Source organism: Myripristis murdjan, chromosome 14 (genome assembly GCF_902150065.1).
Source record: "Myripristis murdjan chromosome 14, fMyrMur1.1, whole genome shotgun sequence".
NCBI lineage: Eukaryota > Metazoa > Chordata > Actinopteri > Holocentriformes > Holocentridae > Myripristis > Myripristis murdjan.
Window position 1 is genome coordinate 3,150,877 of NC_043993.1, and position 22,460 is coordinate 3,173,336.

Below are 22,460 nucleotides of genomic sequence, written 5' to 3' on the forward strand. Positions count from 1 at the left end.
TACGAGTGACAGAATCCACACTGAGTTTGCTTCCCGTGTGGGACGAGTCTGGGGTTTGTTTCCCAACATTTTGTTTCTACGTGTTTATTACACTGCAAAAACTCAAAATCTTGGCAAAATTTGTTTCTTGTTTCTAGCTAATTTTCACTTATTTCAAGTGAATTTTCACTTTTTCCACTGGCAAATTTTGCCAATGAAACAAGCAAATTTTCACTTGTTTCAAGTGAATTTTCACTTGAAACAAATGAAAATTGTCTAAAAACAATTTATTTCTGAGCTGATCATGTCTTATTTTAAGTGTAATGAGATATTTTGACTAGTAATAAGACATTTTTGACTTGAAGTTTTTTTTTTTGGTGCCTAAATTTCACCAAACTTCAACCAAACCAACTTCAAAGTGCGACCACTTTGACTCGTGAGCACACTCTCCGCGTCTCGTGGCATCTCTCTTGCTGTTGGTAGGGGGCCCTAATTTGGGAAACACTCCTGTGGGTCATATTAGAGGGTAGAAACCAACAACCTATGTGGTTGTATAGATTGGAGGACTTGTTGAAATCATTCAAACTATGATGAGAACCCTGTAGACTCAACCATCATGTTTTGTCCAAAGGGTCCTCACGTCAGTGCAGTTTTACTCAGTGCACCTTTGACATATCATCACTAGAGTTCTCATATTCTGCCCGAACCCGACCCGACCCAACCCGACATTTTCGGGCCGGGTCGGGCTTTGGGTTCTGTGGGGGATTTTTTTTTTTTTTTTAACTAAAAAAATAGAATTATGTGTTGTGTTATTGATTATGACGTTTCAATTTTATGTGACTGGTGGAGAGAGTGAGAGACTAGATTGGATTTGGAGGCTAAACTTTCAGTGACAGACAGACAACCAGCTGTGCGAGCGCAGCGCAAACAAGTGAGAGAGAGTTGCAGCAGTATCCCGCTGTGCTGGCAGACTCAGCAGAGTCATAAATCAGACAGTAACAGAGTGGCCAATTTCTCCACCAATTTAGCCATTCAGAGTGATATTTAGTTTGTAGTTTGCCAGTATTTATTTTGTTTACAAGACTGCACTGCTGCTGGCCTATATATTTTTAATAAAGTGTTGGATTATTATGGAGTTAAAGTATCGTTTGCTGTGTGATATCTGATACATTGCTTAATATTCAATCAATAATAATGACTTAGGAAAAACAAAGATTCAAACAAAGCCTTTATAGTATTTATTTATTCCCAATACTGTCGAGTCCGACTGAAGACGTGCAGAGTCCCGCTGCCCCGGAGGACAAGAGGTGAGTCGGAAACTCAGACTGATGTTATGTAGGCTCAGGGGTTCGAATAAAATCTCTAATTTATACAGCGCTTTTCTGAGTACCTAAAGACACTTTACAGCAGAGAAGTAGAGAACGGAGAAATGAATAGTCTACTTTTATGTTTTATGAACAGCTGAACATTTGAAGCTGCCTTTCGCCAACTATTATGTCCGTTCTCTCACTGCTACTAGAATTTGAGCCACCGGCGCTGCTAAATAATGGCAAATTTGGCGATTTTTTTTTTTTTTTTTCGGGCTTTATCGGGCTGTCGGGCCTAAAGTTCGGCTAATTAGTCGGGTCGGGTTGGACCTCGGGCTGGCCCAGTCGGGCCCGGGTCGGGTCGGGTCTTAATTTTCAGGCCCATCATCATAACAGCACAGTAGAAGAAACAGTATGACTTTATTTAGACTGTCCAGTGTTTATATATCCAAAAGTAATGCTGCTAAGTATCAACGTAGCATCAACCTCATATAAAAGCAAAAAAAACAAAGTCTATTTATATTACGCTGAGTGTTTCCATTGGAAACATTGATATGACTCAGCTGACACTCAGCTTTGCTTGGTTTATTTTTGACTTTACATTTTCAGATAGAAGCTGGGTCTTGATCCTATTGGCTCATATTGAAGTGGGTGGAGCACAGAACTTGAATGGAGTGGTTGTAATTGTAGGGCCCTGGGTTAAGGTGAGTGTTATGGCTGGGTGAGGGGTTTCATGGCTGTCACATGGAGGCTGTTTTAACTATAGGTGAAATGAATTTTCTGACCAATCACAGCGCTTGTGGGCATCTCTTCCACAGAAATGCACTGGGAATCATAATAGCTCTTTCTCTCCTATGACAGCCGTGCCGGGTTCAAATGCGGAGGTTGTTTTCGTCACCTCCTGGTACAGAGGAGGAGCGAGGTGGCGGGGGAGAGCAAGGCTGATGTGTGAAGCTCCGAGGACGAGGGGAGTGAGGAATGGGAGGTGTCAGGCAGACAGCAGCATGGTGGCGCCATGTAAGGTCACGACCCGGCCCGGGCTCACACACACACATGCACGCACATCTCCTCCCTTTCCCCGAGTCGTCGTCTGCTGGATCGATGCATAATGAGAGGGGCTGTGATGGATCAGCGCAGGGTCCTTGAGGAGGGCAGCCTGGCCTCTGACGGCGGCTGTAAAACCAGAGATAAAAGAGCGAGGATGGTGGTCCGCTCTGACCCGGGCATACATCAACAAGCCCACCCCCTCCCTCCCTCAAGCGCTCATTAACATCCCGGTAGGGTTACGGATGGACTTGTCGCCCAGGGTCACACACACACACACACACACACACTCACACACACACACACACACACACACGGAGCACCTCGCTGATGTCCTACTTTACTCTCCCTCTCTCGCTCTGTCTTCTGTCCCTCTCCCTCTTTTCTCTCCATCATTCTGTCTCTGGTTCTTCCAATCTCTCCCTCCCTCTCTTTCACTCGCTTTATCTTTTCATTTCTTCCTCCCCCTCCATTCCCTGCCCCTCCTCCCTCTACCTGCTGCTGAAAAATCTCCATCTTAAATGATTTAGTCTCATATTGAGTCCTGTTTTTCTTCAATCAAGTGAAAAAAAAAGATAAGATAATACTACTTGTTTCCAAATTGTTTCAAGAATTTTCTTGAATCAAGGTTTATTTTCATGATCCTACTGGGCGGATCTTCCGTATTCTGCCTTGTTTTAACATACTTATGACTGTTCCAGGAAAAATTCCTGAGACTGCATTGTTTTTCACTATTTGAAGAAAAACGGTATTTTTGCCGTGAACATGAGACTAAATGGAGATCTTTTCTGCAGTATATTTTTTCCTCTCTTGCTTTGTTCTTCTTTCTCTTTTTGCACCTCTCTCTCCCTCTCTCCTCACAGTCAGCTTCTTAAATGTCACTCCATCACTTCGTACTTCTGTGACTTGACTCGCCCTCGTCACATCCCAGCATGCCTGTGCTTCCATTCATCTCGTTGCCACTGCTGCCTCACCCAGCTACCTGTGCAATATTTAAACTCTTCCTCCATCTTAAATCAATAGTCCCTTGCCCTTTGCCCTCAGAATTGACTAAGTAAAAGTTTCAAACTATCTGATTTAAAGCGTAATGAGACTAAAGTCAAGTTTTTAGAGAAAGGAACAGTGTTTGATGTGATCCTTTCCATGTAATTCTAAAAGGATGAGAGCACAGAGCTAAAACTAGTTTCTCTGAAGTGGAACAAAGCAGAAATGACAAAATAAAAGTGAATAACTGTAGAGTAAATTAATTATTAAACATCAACATGCATCTTTGTCTTTTGGACCAGTAGCTAAAGTGTGGAACTAAAACACAGCGGCTGTAAGCTGATGAAGCTTGCAGCGGGGGGAAACTTCCCAGAGGAAGACTACAGGCTCCCAGCTGAAGAGCCGGGAGCGCGGCTCAGTGTTGGATGCAGTGAGCAGCAGCATCATGCAGACGGCTGTGCTCCTGTGAGCCTATCAGCACACAGCAGTCCTGAGTTAACCACGACACCTCTGACACAGTTAACTTCACACTGCAAGCGCGCTCACAGCCAGGGTGTTTAACTTCAAGGCTTCAATAAATGTGTTCACAATGTTCGTTGAAACTTCAAATCAATTATCAAACGGTAACGTTAGCTGAAACATGGCCCAACGTTGCCTTGATTTTCACTATCTTGTCTTTTCAGTTGTTCATCAATTGGTAAACAGTGAAATGACACTGATATAATAATAATAATAACAATAATAATAATAATAATACTTCATTTGTATAGCACCTTTCATACAAGAATTGCCGCTCAAAGTGCTTCACAATAAAAAGAAGAACATTTGAAACACATTAAATAAAAATAAAACATTAAAAAGAATAAAACAGCACAGGGTGGAATTAAAAAAAGGAAAAGGCAAATAACACAATAAAAGACAACATGAAGTACATTAGACTCATAAAGTACAGTAGACTCATATGGAGTACAGTAGACTCATATGGAGTACAGTAGATGCATATGAAGAAAAGTACACTCAAAGTACAGTAGACTCATATGAAGTACAGTAGACTCATATGGAGTACAGTAGATACATACGAAGAAAAGTGCACTCAAAGTACAGTAGACTCATATGAAGTACAGTAGATACATAAGAAGTACATTAGACTCATATGAAGTACAGTAGATGCATATGAAGTACAGTAGACTCATATGAGGTACAGTAGATGCATATGAAGTACAGTAGACTCATATGGAGTACAGTAGATGCATATGAAGTACAGTGTATGCATATGAAGAACAGTAGATGCATATGAAGTACAGTAGACTCATATAAAGTACAGTAGACTCATATGAGGTACAGTAGATGCATATGAAGTACAGTAGACTCATATGGAGTACAGTAGATGCATATGAAGTACAGTGTATGCATATGAAGAACAGTAGATGCATATGAAGTACAGTAGACTCATATAAAGTACAGTAGACTCATATGAGGTACAGTAGATGCATATGAAGTACAGTAGACTCATATGGAGTACAGTAGATGCATATGAAGTACAGTAGACTCATATGGAGTACAGTAGATGCATATGAAGTACAGTGTATGCATATGAAGAACAGTAGATGCATATGAAGTACAGTAGACTCACATAAAGTACAGTAGACTCATATGAAGTACAGTAGACAAATAAAACAATAAAAGACAACACAGTGTGGAATAAAATAGGAGCTAGTTAAAGGCTAGAGTGAAAAGGTGGGTCTTTAATCTTCTTTTAAAGATGTCTAGTGAGCTGGCTTCCCTGATGTCTAAAGGTAGTGTGTTCCAAAGCTTAGGGGCGTAAGGAACGAAGGCGGCATCCCCGATTTTCTTTCGCCTGTTGTTGGGAACCAATAAGCCAGCAGCTGACGATCGCAGTGTTCTTTGGGGTGCATAGCCAGTATATGGTGATATGATACGATAATAATATGAAAATTTGTCAGCTCATCGTTTGAGCCCCCCACCCTGAGGGTGACGTCAGAGGAAGATGGCCGCCGTGTGAATATGCTCTGTTGTCAAGACTAATCCTATGAGATTAGTAAACAGTATATTCTGTTCTGTAGCCTCAGTAGATTGAGCGGGTGTAATAGCTAGTCAACATTAAACTGAGGCTGTTAAAAACCCCATTCAGCTGTAATGGGACTATACTACTGGGACTATAATTACACTTAGAAAAATGAACCACATGAATCAACATTCTGCTTTATTCTAGTGTCAGTAAAGCGTATGTATCAGTAGTGTGACACCCATGAAGATGTCTCATTTCAGAATAATTTCATTTGATTTGGACTCTTTCTGTTGTGTTCACTGTTGTTCTTCAGTGTGCTGTGCTTTCACTGCAGCTGTCTCACCTTCCACTCATCTGTAGTCAGGCAGGATTTCTGACACTGCGAGCGATAAAGACGTTCCACGCTCCACTTGAAAAGAAAAGTTGAAAAAGGAACAGACAAGACAACAAATACAGATTGAAGGGAGACAAATTTATCTCGGCCCAGTCAAACTGTTCTGCATATAACCATCTTCATTCCTTCCCACAGTAAGCAGCCGGTTCGCCCAAAATATAATTTTAGGTACATATTGCCTGGAAGCTGCATTTGAAGGGAATAAAAATATGATAGGAGGAAACCAAGCCCCTCCAGGAGTTTCTCTCTTTTTTAGTGAGGATAAATCACAGGAAAAAATGGCTAATCTCAGACTTCAGACACAATAGATGGCTGCGCCTTGGAGCCCAGTCACCAGGCCGACAGTTTAAAGTTTACTTTTGGGGGTGCAATGTGCATAACATTATGTCAGCAATATTTATTCCCACCGCCAAAAAGTCTGCAGAGTGTGTCCTCAGAAACAGAGCCTCGGCAGCTAATGTATAAATTAGAGTGAACAGGGGCCAATGGAGATAGGCACCCTGCTCTGGGTTATTTTTCATTCTATTTCAAATTTTGTTTCTCTCTTTTACTCTTCTTTTTTTTTGTAGTCTTCAACCTTGTTTTGCCTCTTTCGCTTCTACTCCTGCTGCATCTGTCTCTTTTATATCGGTGTGGCAGGATGATTTACATTTTTGCCCGTGATGCAATGCATCTGCATTTTCAGCAGTGAAGGTAAATGCATATACTTGTTTTCCTTGTGAAAGAGGATAAACACAAACTCGGACAAGATGATTATTCATGACTGTGCCCTCCCCAAATAATTAAATTGGGAGAATCAGTTGTCAAGCAGGTGTGGACACTTGTTCAACACGAGGAGCCAGAGAAGTGGCTTGCTGTTATATGACCCTCACTTTGGGGAGGGGGAAATGAGAAAAAACAAGAAAAAAATGCACCACTTTCATCATTACTAATCATAGTAACTGTTCATAAAAAATATACTTAGTGCTCAGTTCACACTGAGTTTTGCTTTATTTTATGATGTTTTTTATTTTGTTTTAATTGCTGTTTTTTGTCGTTCTGTGAAGTACTTTGCAACTAAGTTAAGTGCTACATAAATGAAGTTTTATTTTATTATTTTTAATTTTTCTAACATCTGTTTGTACAGATGAATGAATAAGTGATGAATCAAAATTCAAGAGCAGAATGACAGCATCTTCTAAACACCGGTGTGCCCAGAGAAAGGAGCATGCGGTTTACTCAGTCTTATAATTCAGATGTCCAATTCAGACCAATAGCGACACACAGCTGCTTGTCTGCAAAACACAAGACATACCAGACATGCACAGGCTGTCTGAGATTTGTTCCCATATTTTTTAATTTCATTGTTGTGTCCCATTAATAATTATACAAAGTACCATTGTGTGCAGTAGACTAGTATTATTTGACATGGCAACAATAAGCTGCTCCTTCATGATCCCTTTGAGACTAATTTCCTGCTTCTCCTGACTCTTTTCCGCTGTTCCACTCAAACTCAGAGGATTGTTTTTGGTTCGTTCTATGTTGTTAATTCACGTCCTTTGTCTGCCAGTGACAGCACATGGCCCCTCAACCTGCAAGCCATCAGCTGTGATTGGGATCAGTTTCAAATTGGTGATATCTAAGTGTCAGCTGCTGTGTAATAAGCTGGCAAGACCGAAAGAGCCTTTCCAGACTGTAGAGAAGAGCCAGCTCACACCAGTCTAGCTCCACCTAGGAAATTAATTCAATTTTTTTTTTTTTTTTTTGGACACCGTTGGTCCAAACTGGGTGTAAAATCTTCTCTTTTTGCTACTTGGCACCTAATGTGCTCAGTTACCTAGCACAGATTTGACTGCAACATCTCATGAAAGTGAGCAACTGTAACTTAGCTAAATTCTCCATTATGTGATATTGTGCTGTCAGTCTCAGGACCAGAGTCTTGCTAAAGGAGACTCCAGCAGGTTGAATGCTTGCACACACATTTGTGCAGCTCCCCCAGTTCAAGGACAAATTCTGTGACAACGATTTCCTGCTGTCCAAATCACACACAATACAAGTAATAAGTTCACAAAATGCAATGTGGGAGTAAAAAAAAAAAAAAAAAAAAGAGAGAGAGAGAGAGAGAGAGAGAGAGAGAGAGAGAGAGAGACTGAGACAGAGACACACTGTGCAGACAAAGCAGCTAAAGGCTCAAGGTGACATTGAATGACTGATTTATGGAATATGAATACATTTTCAGGAATACAGTCATTGACTTGCAAGCAAACTGTAACATCATATGATAAATGTATTCATAATCACAGGAGATGAACAATTAACATCCTGTGCAGTGTGGCGATTTGCAGGTGCATTACCTGGACTGCTAATAATAAATATGATGCTGATAATATAATAATAATAATAAAAAGATAAAACGATATGATTGAATCCTTAGTGCTGCAACAGAGGTCATTTCGAGTGGGAGCATTTTCACACACTGGGCTGTCGCAGCTGTTAACACCCTTTATTCTGATTTAATTTTACTGCCTTTTTATGTTTTGAAAAAGGTGTGATGATCATGAAATGCTAATGAAAAAGAGTTATAAATGTTACAAAGTCACATCATTACACTGAGTAATTCGAGATCCTGGGGTTGACTTCACACAGTTGTTTTATGTATTGCACTTTGTTTTTCATTGATTATTATGTTTTATTGATTATTTTTTATTGTCCTTTTGTATGGTGACCTTGAGTGTCCTGAAAGGCGCCTTTAAATAAAATGTATTATTATTAGTAGTAGTAGTAGTATGTTTTTAGCGTGTAAAAAGTGTGTTTTTTTCTTCCTTCCTTTTCATTACAACGGCAATTTGACTTTGCAGTGCAATAAGTGTGTGAACCGCGTTAATGCACACTTTCACTATCACTTCATCAGTGTTCTGTTGTGGTTATGTGTTGTGAACAGACCTTGATGGTACACAGTGGCGCTCCGAGTCTCCAGCTGAACGTGCTCTTGCGTCTCTGCATGGTGCTGTGCAGTGGATGAGAGGGAATGTCCACTATGGACGGAGGCTTGGCAGTGTCCTCCGTCACAGGCTGACTGCTCTCCTGATGCTCTCGGTCCACCTGCATGGTCAGAAAGCCGTCACTAGTCACCTTAGAGTCTGGGATGCATCTCATGATGAAGCATCCATAACTCCCTCTGAGTTTTCATCAACACTGTTATCTCCATACATCTTCTTGATCAGTGCTTTCGCATTCTCCATGATGATAGACGGGGTAGCAGCTTTATATTTACTCCTCCTTTCACAGTGTTGTGCTTGCAGCCTCTCCCGGCGAAACACAGCAGAATCTCGTAATGCTGTCAGCTGACCAAAAACAATGCTGCTTCTACTGGTGCACGCACTGCTTTGAGATGGTAGAAGTGTTCCAACAACAAACAAACACAAGTAGCAGAATGGTAGCCAGTAAGAACACTGCATCCGATACTGGCCAAACAGTCACTCACACAACTTCTATTCATTTTTGTGATTTAGTTTACAACAGTTGTAGGGGAGACTGGGGTAAGTTGAGCCAAAGGGTAAGTTGAGCCACCCCCTGTTGCTAGGAAACGGTAAAAAACATTGATCATTTGACCAAATATTTAAGAGGAAGGCATCATTTCATGGAGTCTGTGAAGGTAAGAATCACATGGGTTGTGGTATCTATGAGCTACAACATGAGGTCATAAACCTAGCATAAAAGTGCACCATTTTAGCTGTGGGGACTAAAAAAGTCAAAATGATAGCTCTGGGGTAAGTTGAGTCATTTGGCCAGGGGTAAGTTGAGCCGCCCCAGGAACAGCTGGAGAAGAAGTGTAGAGGCAGAAATGTCGGAGAGTGGGCTCAACTGGGGAGAGCTTGAGCAAAAAGCCACGAACAGAGTGAGGGACTGGGAGAAAGACAGAAGCTAGCTGAGGGAAAAGCTATCGTTTCTGCATCCTGTACTGGACAAAACATTACACAATTCCATGACATTTGGTCTTCAACCTAGAAACCAACATTAAAAAAAAAAAAAAAACTCAACATAAATTAGACTTAGTGTAATCTCTGGAGTCTTGTGGCGTTTTCCTACCTGAGGTAATAAATTCACGATTCATATGCCTGAATAAATCAATATATCTTATTAAAACTTTGTACTTATCCTCTCTAACAGGTGTAACTGAATATTACTAAACTTATGGTGGCAGCTGTTGAAAATTATACGACCAAAACATCCAGAAGTTGTGTGAGTGAAAATTTGGCCAATATTATATATATACCATTCCACTGGGTCCCATTTAAAAGCACACAGATATAGCTCACTAAAACTATGATAACTTTGGATAAAAACCACAACACACCTAATGAATAAGACCAAATGTCACGGCATGGTGTGTTATTCCGTACTTCGCTGTCTGGAATAGGATGCAACGTTGATCCAACCTTCAACCACTGATTTGTATCCATTGTGGTAGCGTCCAAGGAAGGTTAAAAAAAATATTTAAAAAAATGATAAAAACACAGTAAAAAACGGTAATAGAATTAAAAACAAATGAGACACTGGAGCTGGAAAGAAGAAGGCACTGGAAAGAATAAAATAAAAAGTAAGGCCCAACAGTGGTGCCGTGCTTACAGAGGGACATGAAGACCCGAACACATGCAAACCCAAACATCTGAAACCTAGGGATAAATTCAAAAATGACGTGGGACTGGGTCCTGTTGGCAAACTCTCTGCATAGAAAAAGCTACTGAGGGAGTGATAAGCTGTCATCGCTGACCCCCTCCTGCCTGTAAATCAAATAAACCTCCTCCAACATCTGGAGAAGCATGCAAAAAATATGATCAATATTCTGCACAGCATGCAGCATGTGTGCCTCAACAACACTTTGCAGGATAATCAATACCCTTGTCCCACCAGCCCCACCCCACCCCAGACCCCTACAAAAAAATTTATGGCTTGTTTTTCCCAGATTGCTCTGATTTGCCCATCCTGCCAAATAAAATGGTGGAGAATAAAACTTTTGCGGGGAGGCGGGCTTTACATCAGACATACGGATGTTTCTGTCTGGAAGAAAGCACAGCACAGACACCCCGTATCCCTCTGGTTAATTATGGCAGCATATATATATAGTATGTATAAAAGTCCCAGCGGTGGAGTTGGCTCTTCCCAGCAGCGCGAGGAAGCCGCTGACGGGTTTATATGGCCTGATCACAGGGGAGTTATTCTCCAACTTCCTATTTTTTTTCCCCCTGCTGTTGAGATGCTGTATGCTGAGCTGATCTTTCTCCCCACGCAGCCGGCCTGGGAATTTTATCTCAGGTCCGCTGCTGGAAAATCTCAGATTGGCTGTAAATCAGCAGTATAGGTGCAGACATGTTTGTACCGACCTCTTCCTCTGATAGTGCAGGGGCTTTTCAAACTTTTTCATCTTCCAAACCCTCAAGATGACTTTCACCAAGCTGCAGACAACCGTTTGACCTGATTTTTGCCCTATGAACCTTTTATGAGAAGATATTTTAGTTTTTGTTATGTATTAAGTTGTCTGGATGTCATAGTTGAACACGGACGGGGTCGGTTGGCCCTGTGAAACTTAGTGAAAGAGAATATTTATAAAATGCTCCTTTGGCCTATGAAGATTTTATTTTTCCTTTTTTTGTGTCAGAGAGCATGGACTCTATTTTCCATGACTTCTCACCATTGCAATGCAAGGACTTAAAAAAAAAAAAAAAAATGGATTCATATTTTATTTTCATTTTTAAAGAAATATAGAATTATAGTTTTATTTTGTGCACTGGTGATATCAAAGCATTAGAACAATGTTAAACTCACACAGTTTGTGAAATTAACAGTGATGTTGAGGCGTTTTTCAGTGAGTCCCCGGGACAGACTTGGGACCCACTCATTTGATTGGGTCCTCACTAATTTATTTATTTATTTATTTATTTATTATTTTTTTTGACAAATTTTTGGTTGTGTTGTAAATGTATCTGAAAATCAAACAAATAAAATTCCAAATCCAACAACTTTATTCACAAAACAGTGTCACATCATCATGGCATATTAGTTTAAGGCTGTTCCAAGTTAACATTTCAATGTGATGAATCAACCAGACCCCCCCTCCACCCAAACTCACACACACATTGACACACCAGGCACACGTGTGTACTCCGCTCCCCTGCTCTGAAGGTTTGATGTTACGTTCATGATCGTCAAGAATGATAGGAACCGAATCGCTGGTGAGAGCCGCTCTTGTTATCGCTGTGCCCGAATTTCACTGCCTACCCTGATCTGCTCCCCTTTACGTGAAGTGACTGAGAAAAAGGTCATAAGGCCCACCTGGATTCTGGGAAGACCTGCCCCTACTCTGCCTCTGATTGGGTAACCCTAACCCTAACCTCACAATAGCTATGTTTACATGCGCAAAATTTCTCCAATCCGATCTAAACCTTGGTTGATCGGAAATTCCAAATCCACTGTTTACATGTACACTAAATAAAATGATCCGATCATGACGTGCGTATACATGCACCAAGCGTTTGATCAGAATAAATCATTTGGGCATGCGCAGAGTCGTCTAATTTTCTGGAAATAGTAGTAGAAGAAGAAGCTGTACTTCCGCCTGTGTTGTAAACAAACGCCGCGTTGTCTGCACGTCCTCAGCTCGTTCACTCTTTGTGCCTCTCACATTTTATTTTCCTCCCCTCTGGCACAGTGTCTGTTTATGTAGGTTTTTTTTTTTTTTATATGGACCTTTTGGACCGTTTGCTGCTTGTCGAAAAACGACCGGCTGCCGCAAAGGCGGAAACGCATCACGCTGACGTAACACACATGCGCAGTGGAGATAATTTTACCCCAACCGGGAAGACAGGATCCGAATGGATGTGTACATGGACGCCGTTCGGAATAATGATCGGCATAAACCACCTCTCTCTTTCGGAATGAAATTTCTTTCCGAATGGACCGTATCGGATCACAATCTTCCAATTGACGTGTTTACATGAAGCATTTTTAACCTGATTTGGCCTTTATTCCGATAATTTGTGTCCATGTAAACATAGCTAATGACTGTAACCTTAACCAACCTAAACCAACCGAGGCAATGAGTACTAGCCAAACAGTGGCAGAGTAAGGGCGCGTATAACCAGAATCCAGATGGGATAAGGCAGTCAGACTCAGAGGCAGCGTTGGAGAAAAAAAAAAAAAAAAGAAAGAAAGAAAATGAGCAAAACTCAAAAATGCATTTGGATACACTCCATCAATAAAGGCAATGATAAAGTGGAGTGTAATATGTGCAAATCAAAAATACAATTTAAAGCAACCGTCCATTCATTCAAAAGAGCCGGTCTCTTCAAAAGCAATGGAGCAGTAAGAGCCACTTCCCAATGAAGAGCCGTAATTCCATTACTACTCAAAGTTTAATGTTTCTTTTGGAAACATCTTTACGTTGTTACAGTGCAAAGTGAAGGTAGATTACAGCAGTGACAGTTATTACAGAACATTTGTAAAGCAGAGTGATACATGGAGTTAAACATCAGATGCCGTTGCACTAAACATCAGCACTCATGGAACGCCTCTCGTAATGATCAGATCATTATCAGAGCACTAACTGTTGTATAAAAATAGATACGTGATGGTAATGTGGCTGAATTCTTGGAGTAACATGAAGGTCAGTGTACAGTGAAACTGTTTTGACACGCTGTGCTGTAGCAGCTGTGTCTCTTTAGAATGGCTTTATTTTTGCATGCGCTGCTGCCACAGCCGATGTGTCATAAAGCCTTCACTTTGTATTTAAAGCCCTGGTCTGTGGGAGAGCCACCTGCCTGCAAGCAGCCGCACAGATGCCTGGCCTCTCCAAGTATGTGTGTGTGGGCGTGGGTGTGGTGGGGGCTGACTTCGTTTCAGTGAGACCTCCATGGAGGTGAAACCCTACAGGGGAGGAGGATCTGTCTGACGAGCAGGAAAGGTGAGCTGTCGACAACAGCCCACGAGAGAGCGAGATAGGGAGAGAGAGAGAGAGAGAACAACAGACAGACAAAAAGAGACAGAGAAGGTAAGGGAATGTGAAGGGAATCTAGGATGGCTGGCAAAAAAGAGAGGAAGACATGAAGGCAAAGAAAGAGAGTTGGCGGCTTGATAATGAGATAGTCAGAGACATGATGATGGTCTGCATGACTGTGATCATCTCTCTGGCACACACACAGCGCATTTTGCACCATGGGCGTGAAATCTACACGTCGCACGACGCGACAAGGTAAAAGGTGGGCAGACAGTGAGCGCGGCGGCTGACAGGACAAGGTGAACTGCCGCTGCCTTTGTTACAGGAAAAGCTTTTAGAGAGCGGCGGCTGGGTGACAAACATACAGCAGCAGAGACAAAAGGTACACGTCTGAGACACAGCTTCTGACAGTATACTGCTGGCCAAATAAATAAATAAACAAAATAAAATAACAAGAATAATAATAAAGAATAGCTGGGAGTGGTCACACATTCAAGGGCCAGATTTTTCAAGGGAAAAGATGACAGTAGAATAGGACAGAGCAATGCAGAGCCGAGTGCACAGGGGGATAATAAGGGAAAGTACAAAGTACAATATAATAGCATCAAAGAAAATTAAATAGAATAGGTAAGGGAGCCATACAAATAGCTTTCCCCGCATCTTGCCAGACATGAAATACACTTTGCTGACGTACTGTGGCACGTAAGATATTGAGTTCAGGGACTTTGTACAATAACCAGAATAACTGTATAAAACCACATATAAATATATAAAACCATATAGAGGCAAATACATAAAACCGTGATAAATGTCCTTTTTGAACAGAAAAATAAAGTAATAAATAAATGAAAATGGTTGCAAACTATTGGGTAGTTGCTAGATGATAACTGCTGTTAAGAGGTTCTTGGGATGTCACGTCATGGTTTCTAGGTGATAATGATTAGTGCCCAGGGTACTACGGATTTGTTGCTAGAGACCACTGGACATACTTGGCTAACAATCAACGACAAAAAAGGAAAAAGTGTGAAAGACGTGTTTCCACCTGGGTGGAAGTATCTATTCTGCTTTATTACGCCTCTGATTGCTTGAGTCTGCTTGACCAGCTAAGGCATTCTGCAGAGATGACCTTCGCTGTTTGGTGGTCAGTACTTTGCTATACAGACCACCTCAGCGTGGATTAACACTGAATTAATCTAGTGCTGAAATGATTTGTCAACCAGCAGATGATTAAGTGATCATAAACTTGATAATCAATTCATTGTCTTAGTCATTTATCAAGTGAACATCCCACTGAGGTGTTGAGATGAAGATTGCTTTACTTACTTTTTCATGCATATCTTTATAAAAATTCTACTTTTTTGGTTGTTACTCAGACTAACAAAACAATTTGCAGACATCACTCCGGCTATATTTTTCATACTTTTAGACTGAATGATTAATCGATAAATTGAAAAAAAAAAAACAAACAAAAAAAAAACAATTGATAGATTATTCCAATTAATATAATCATTAGCTGCCGCCTCATTTTCCTCGGTCTTTGCCACTTTCACCTCATCCCTCCATCCGTCTCCGTCTCCTATCAGCTCTGTATCCACTGGAGCTGGCGTAACATCTGTCTGCTTGCTGAGTGAGCCATTTGCTTCAGAGAAATCCCCCTCCCCTTTGATATAGGTTCAGATTCATCAGGATATCCTTTCTGAATACAAACCAATGAGGTGTGACATGATCTGTATTCACACTGGAGGACCCCCCCACCCCTCCCTTGTCTCTCTGGGTATACAGCGGGCGGCTGACCGTGATGGGGATCGGACGGGGGAGATCTGTCACCCCAGCCAGGCCGGCGGCTTAATGTTCTGGCTAAACTGTTACAAAATAGATGTTGACACAAAAGTGGCAGATTCAGAAAGCTGACATGACTGCGGGGATTTGGCGGGATGACGCCGGAGGACCGTCGTAAGTAAATGTGACGCGCCGCCATACATCAGAAACAGCGTGACACAATAGGGGGACTGTCAGGGAGAGGAAGAGGAGAGCCGCTTGTTTGGAATGACAGGAGTCTCTCTCTCTCTCTCTCTCTCCTCCATACATCATTCCAGCATCCTCGCTGCCTGCCTGTCTCTCTCTCTCACATATTTAACAGCATGTCTTCACCACAACACTCATCTAACATCATCTGTCTCTCTTGCTGCCTGTCTCTCCCTTGTTTCCCTCTCACAGCCTCTCCATATTTTTTCACTTGCTCCCTCTCACCCCTTTCTACCTCATTGTTTTTCTCTGTCTCTCTTTTTTCTCTCTGTCATGTTCTTACATTTCACACTGTCATTCTTTTATCCTCATTATTTTTAGCAGTTGTAGCAGTGGCAGCAATGGCAAATGTCATATTATCAATAGATTTATAGGAAGTGATAATAGTAACAGGTGAAGTATGAATAGCACAGTTTTGTTTTTGTTTTTTTTGCGATGGATAAACACCTCTTGCACAAAGTAGTGTGGCATGCTTCTGCTCCAGAGTCTTCACGTCTGTTTACTTGCCTCTACCAAGCTATGCTGCTACTTAGTACTCAGATAGTATCTTGGACTTAGCAATCATATTTCAGTGTTTACTAGTTTTTATTTATTTATTTATTTATTTATTATTTTTTACATAAACTGATTTTTGTGTTTGGCATATCTTTGAAACATGAAGGACAGCAGTGAAGCGTGTATGAGGGCAGCTCAACAGAGTTTTGTTCAGTCTCGCTTTGCTCTTTGTCGGCCAAATTTTTATCCTTGAGCCTCTGGCTAATGCTGAGCAGCGGGCAAGATGGAAAAGGAACATCTGAAGGGACACGTTCACAATCACCAGTTGGTCCAAAGCAGGTAACTCCAAGTGGACTTGATTGTGTTTGAAATGGAGCATTGCCTGTATTGTCTGACTGAAATGGTTATGAAGTCCACCAACGTACTAATGTTTGAGAGAGAAAGACCAATACATGACTCAATGAATCCGACTAATATGGGTTTAAAGGGGAACTCAACACTACATCACATCAGGCAGAAATCTTCTGCTGCGCTGCCCTCTAGGGGTTGAAACTTCTGGCTGCCCAATCAGTGATGTGGCAGCAGGTGTTTTTGGCAGCTGTCAGTGGCAAAAACCTGCTGCTACATCTCTGATTGGCTGTGGCCAGAAGTGCAACATGCCTGAAAGTTTCAGCCCCTAGAGGGCAGCGCAGCAGAGGTTTTCTGCTGGTGTTGAGTTACTCTCTAAGTAGGGAGAATACAATGGAAGACTGTAAAGAAAACAAGCCATTGTGCCCAGTGTTGCACTGTAATAAATTACCAGCATTTCACAATAATTAACAGTATTATTTTACAGTAACTTGTTGTAATTAAGTTCCCCTGTAATATCCCATTGAATACCTATAAAACTACAGTATCCTTGGATTTTACAGCATTTAACTGTTATTTTACAGTAAAATCGTGTAATCAAAACACCCGTTATATCACAACAAGGTCTGTAATATCACAGCAACACAGTAAAAAAAACTCGGCACTGAACCTGAAGAGGCCATTTCCCTCTTCTCTTCTGGGCTGAATGGAGAAGGTAAGCTGCATGCAGAACGTCTGTTTGCAGTACACCCATGCTATTTTAACTGATATTAGCACTATTAGCTAACTAGCTAACGTTAGCTAGCTGTAGCATTTGCCCGTGTGCTCTGATATAGGCTAGCTAATGCTAGCTAGCTAACGTTAGTGTTTGCTATTTACCACAGCCGATCTTATTATTTAAATAGGAATACCTAAATACTGTACATTATGCTTTTACTGAACTGTTGAGTGTGCATATGATAAGATTGTGTACATGTGTCATTAACTTTATTTGCTGTTTTCCTGTGTGTGTGTAAGATTATGAAGGATGATGACTCAACTTGATAAATGCTGCCTGTAATACATAAGTCTATTTAAAACTGAAACTATCTTTGCTTATTAACAGGTTCTTCTTGGGCATCAATCCTGAAAGAGGCTCAAAGACCAGGAAGACAACAATGAACCCTCATATGAGCACCTTTTGACGAAACTAATGGACTTTGAGTGGGCATCATAGCTTTTTTTTTTTTTTTTTTTGCTGCAGCAGTTGTCAAGCTCAGTTTTGAGTAGTTCTTTTGTACTTTTTTTGAAGACAACTTTGCACTACAAGATTTTTGTACATTGCTGTTGCGTGTGGATTATAGAATGTTTGAGACTGAGAGGAGCGCCTGACCCCTTCACGACATCCCTTCATCGCTCTCTCCCTTCCTCTCTTACCTTGCCACGTAGGCCTCATTCCCATCCTCTTACTGTTATGCTGCGTTCCTTTGTACATTGAACCAAGTCGGAACTTGGAAAAAACCGACCTCCTACACGGAATATAGCAATGGAACACCGGAAGGAGTCGGAATTTCAAGGCGGGAACTCTGAGTTTTTCGATCTAGATCGAGCTCGTCATTTACGAAGTAGAGTGAACATGGCAGCGCCTACGCTGAGACGTAAGTGGTATTTATTTTCCCTCGAATATTGATTTTATCTCGTATTTTGAGCGGAGTGAACCGTTCGATACGTTGCAATTTCTCATTAGTCCCATTAGCCGAACTGTATTTTGATGCCTTTTCAATAAATTGTGAACATTATGTTCCCGCCTAGCTAGCTCGCTAACGATGGTGCTAGCCAACGTTAACGTTGGCGCTATAAACTTGGTTTAGCTGGCTCATTTTTTGCTAAGGTTAAGGTTACTGAAGAATGTTAAATGAACCCAAATGATCGGTGGTATATTGTTGTGTTTTATATTGTGTAACGTTGCAAACATGTCCACCCGTCCAAAGTCATTCTGCGTCGGTTTCTTTATTGTGCTTCAATAGAAATGGGAATAGGCAATGCCAGACCTGGTACATCTAACGTTACTGATAGTACAGTAACGTTAACTTTATGCCAGGTTCTGTTAGCCTGCTTGTACAATCTGCATCTTGCTAGTGCAGTCCATAATGGTTTATTGTACACTAACATTAGGCCTGGTTCTACCCTGCTAGGTTAGTGATGTATAGTTGTAGACCAGGTTCTGTTAACCTAGGGCACAACCTGCTTGTATAGTTTGCCTGATTCAGTCAAGTCGAAATACAGCAAACCTTCAGGCAAGTGGAAATACAGCTAACTTTGTTCTTTCTTTTTTTATTGTTAGTTTTTGTGGACGAGAGTTGCAATTTGTTTTTGGACGAGGCCAGGACTGTGCCCCTGACCAGCCCCCTCTACCAGTCCTCAGCTGACCCCACCGCCTATTACCTCGATGAGGGGTTGACTGTGATGGCCACCATCCATGGTGAGTCCATACTGTTTACTGCAAATACTTTGAGCTATAATAGTAATGAAATGAATGTTACTTTTATTGCATTTTACATTTGAAACAAATCTGAGTGCAAACTAACTTTACACTGAAAATGAATGAACAACTAAATCTTTAACTGTAGGGTTTGAAACTGCATGTAGCATGACAGCAGATGCATGTAGCATGATGGATGATGCTGGTAGCATGGCAGATGAGATGGGAGATGAGGAGATGCCTAGTGCTAGCAGTGGCAGTGTGTCAGGCCACCCCCCCTACCCCCTCATGATTTTTTCACTAGAGAACAGACTCTCTATCTAATTGATCTCATGAGACAAAGGCTCGAGGAAGATGAAGGTGAGTGAATAAGTGGGATAGTATAGATGTTAATTGAAGGCTTGACATTAAGAATTCTCTTGTCTGGTACAAGTACATTTTATGTGCAGATATGTGAAATTCCTCTGTAATTGGACAAGTAACCAATCAATATTGGCTTCAATTGCTGTATTGGTATCAGATATCTCAGCCAAAATCGCGGTATCAGGGTCAGATTTTAAAAAGTGGTGTGTCCACATAGAATAATGAACCTTTTATTCTCTTCTAGGAGAACTGCCGAGAAACCTGGCCGAGCTAAATGCCCGTGTGAAGAAAGGGAGAGGCTCCAAGAAGGCCATGTGGCGGGAAATGGCGGAGAAGCTGTCGGACCATTTCCACATGATATTTGACCCTGATAAGGTTGCTAGAAAATGGTCTGGTCTGGAAGATACCTACAAGAAGGTCAAAGATAACAACCGTTCCACAGGGAGGGGGCCAGTTCGCTTCCAGTTCTTCACTGAAATTGATGAGCTCCTCGGGGGGCGACACGATGTAAAGTACCCCGTCATTGGGACTGTGGAAGGATTAGATGTTCGCCGACCTGATATGCTCAGCTCACCCATGAGCCAGGCTGCCAGTGCCAGCAACCCAGCACCCAGGAGCCAAGGTGCCAGTGCCAGAAACCCAGCAACCAGGAGCCAGGCTGCCAGTCCTCCAGAGCTAAGCAGCCAGTCTGCCAGCACCTCACCTTCCACCAGCCGGCCTGCAGCCATAGCCAGCCGCCCATCTGCAGCTCGTGCAGATCGGCGTAGATCTGCTGGAAACGAAGTGCTCGATTTCCTGCGGCAGTCCGAGGCAGCTAGCAACCAGAGGCATGAAGAGATCCTCGAGGACTTGAGGGCTTCCAGAGAGTCCTTCGAGACTCTCATGTTAAAATTTCATGAGAAGAACTAGGGGTGTCCCGCTACCAGTATTTACATTACCAATTTCCACTGTTACAGATCTTTTAATTTAAATTTTTTTTTTGCACTTCACATTACGGGGCATGCCACCCCTTTTGTTTTACAACCTTGACCTTTTCCTTTTTCTACCTCTCCATCAGCACTTGACAATGTTGAATGTTTACTTGTACCAAATAAGCTACTTTTTTTTATTGGATCTATTATTTTCTTATTTGGATCTATTTGGTAAATGTTTACTTTAATATTTAATAATATAGCTTGACTTTTGTTCCAGAATTTGCACTTTATTCAGTAAAACATTTTCGTAATTTTGTCCACTTGTCTATTTGACTGTTATTGGGATGATTCACCAGAAATATTAATGCATTTAATTAGATGGTTTGCTTTTTTTTAAATTCACTTTTTGTACAGATAAGTGTTGTCAACAACAACAAAAAACAAACTGTCAACATTAGATCAGTCAATGCAGAAGTGTTATATTTACATAACAATGTATATTTTTCTTGATCAGAATGTTTCTGTTAATATTAATTCTGGCTTACCAGAGCTATAGATATAAAAATCAATGCTAACATATGGACACATTTAGGATGATACATTTTGAGGTAAAGTACAATTATTGCTGGAGGTAACCTTTAAAAGTAATGACAGGATACAAAACATTAGATCAGGGGTGTCCAATCATGTGCCATGGAGGGCCGATAGGCTGCAGGTTTTCATTCCAACCAAGACCTCCACCAGGTGATTTCACTGATTAGTCCTGCCTCTCTGTTTGTAGGTAGGGTGATCAGTGATCACCCTACCTGATCAGTGATCAGGTAGGTGATCAGTGATCACCCTACCTCCAAACAGAGTGGTAGTTGATCATGACTGGTCTGGCCCTTTAACTACAAAGATAGGCAGCAGATTTCTGGCTTGAACCTAAACAGTTTAGAATGGCCTTTTGGCTATGGGACGAACTCAGACTTACCCTTCCTCGGCTGACAGCTAGGTTCTTGGCCTGGTCCGCTGCTGTCAGGGCTCCATTGTCTCGTTTTGGTGTCAGAATAAATGGGTAGGCATGTCCAATGTAAGCCGTGTCCCCGAGGAGGCGGTAGTTTCCCATTTTCTGCTGCCAGGTGTTGTAGAAGAGGGAGGATCGCATCATCCATGCATCGTGCACTCTACCAGGTGGACCAACGAAGATGTCGATGAATCTTCCTTTCTCGTACACGATGCCCTGAGTTAGAATCGGAAGATGTATACTGCTGTGTGGACTAGGCCTAGTACAAAATCTGTTTCAAGGTGCATACATTTACAATACAATAAACAGTACACGTTGAAATATTCACAAGCAAAACAGTAAAACTCTTAATGTAGTCAGAGCCTCGGTGGATGGGACGCTGGATTCTCACATGGCACCCATCCACGGCGCCTATGATGTCCTGTTCTACACAGAGTCGAGCAAAAGCTGCAGCGGACACTCTTTTCTCACAATTATTGGGCCAGTCAATAAAGGTGGAAGTGACTGATGACAGGGATCTAAGCAACTCCACAATACACCGAAGAGCAGATGACTGAGACACGTCAAATTTATCGGAGATCTCCCGGAAGGAGTTTTGGTTTCCCATATACCAAAGGAACATCAGCACCTTCTGGTGGAGTGGAATATCGGGCCGACCTCCAACATGGACACCCTGGTTTACCCCCAGCTGCTCAAACTTGAGGAGCAGAAAGTCAAATTGAGCCCATGTCACGCGTAGATGGCAACGGAATGTGTACTCATCCATTTGCAGAAGGAGTTGCCAGTCAGTGCCTGTCTTAATAATACAAGTAGGGTTCCAGGATGGTTGTAGTTGGAGCAGAGCAATCCTGTAATAAATAGAAAAATAGAGATTGTTGATGGTTTGGTTCATTTGAAAGCTGAGTTTGTATTTGACAAATTATCCAGGAATAGTACCTAATTTAGCCCAGTGCACAGTATGAAAGAGAAATGTGTGGTGTGTGTGTGTGTGTGAGAGAGAACCAGGGCTACATGACTTCAGAAGCCATATTGATGGTATAGGCCTATAGTCCAGTCATTTATGAAAAAATCTACGACAAACTGCAAGAGAAGCAAACTCAACTGATTTTGTATCCTCAGTTTGTACTAAGGAATATAAG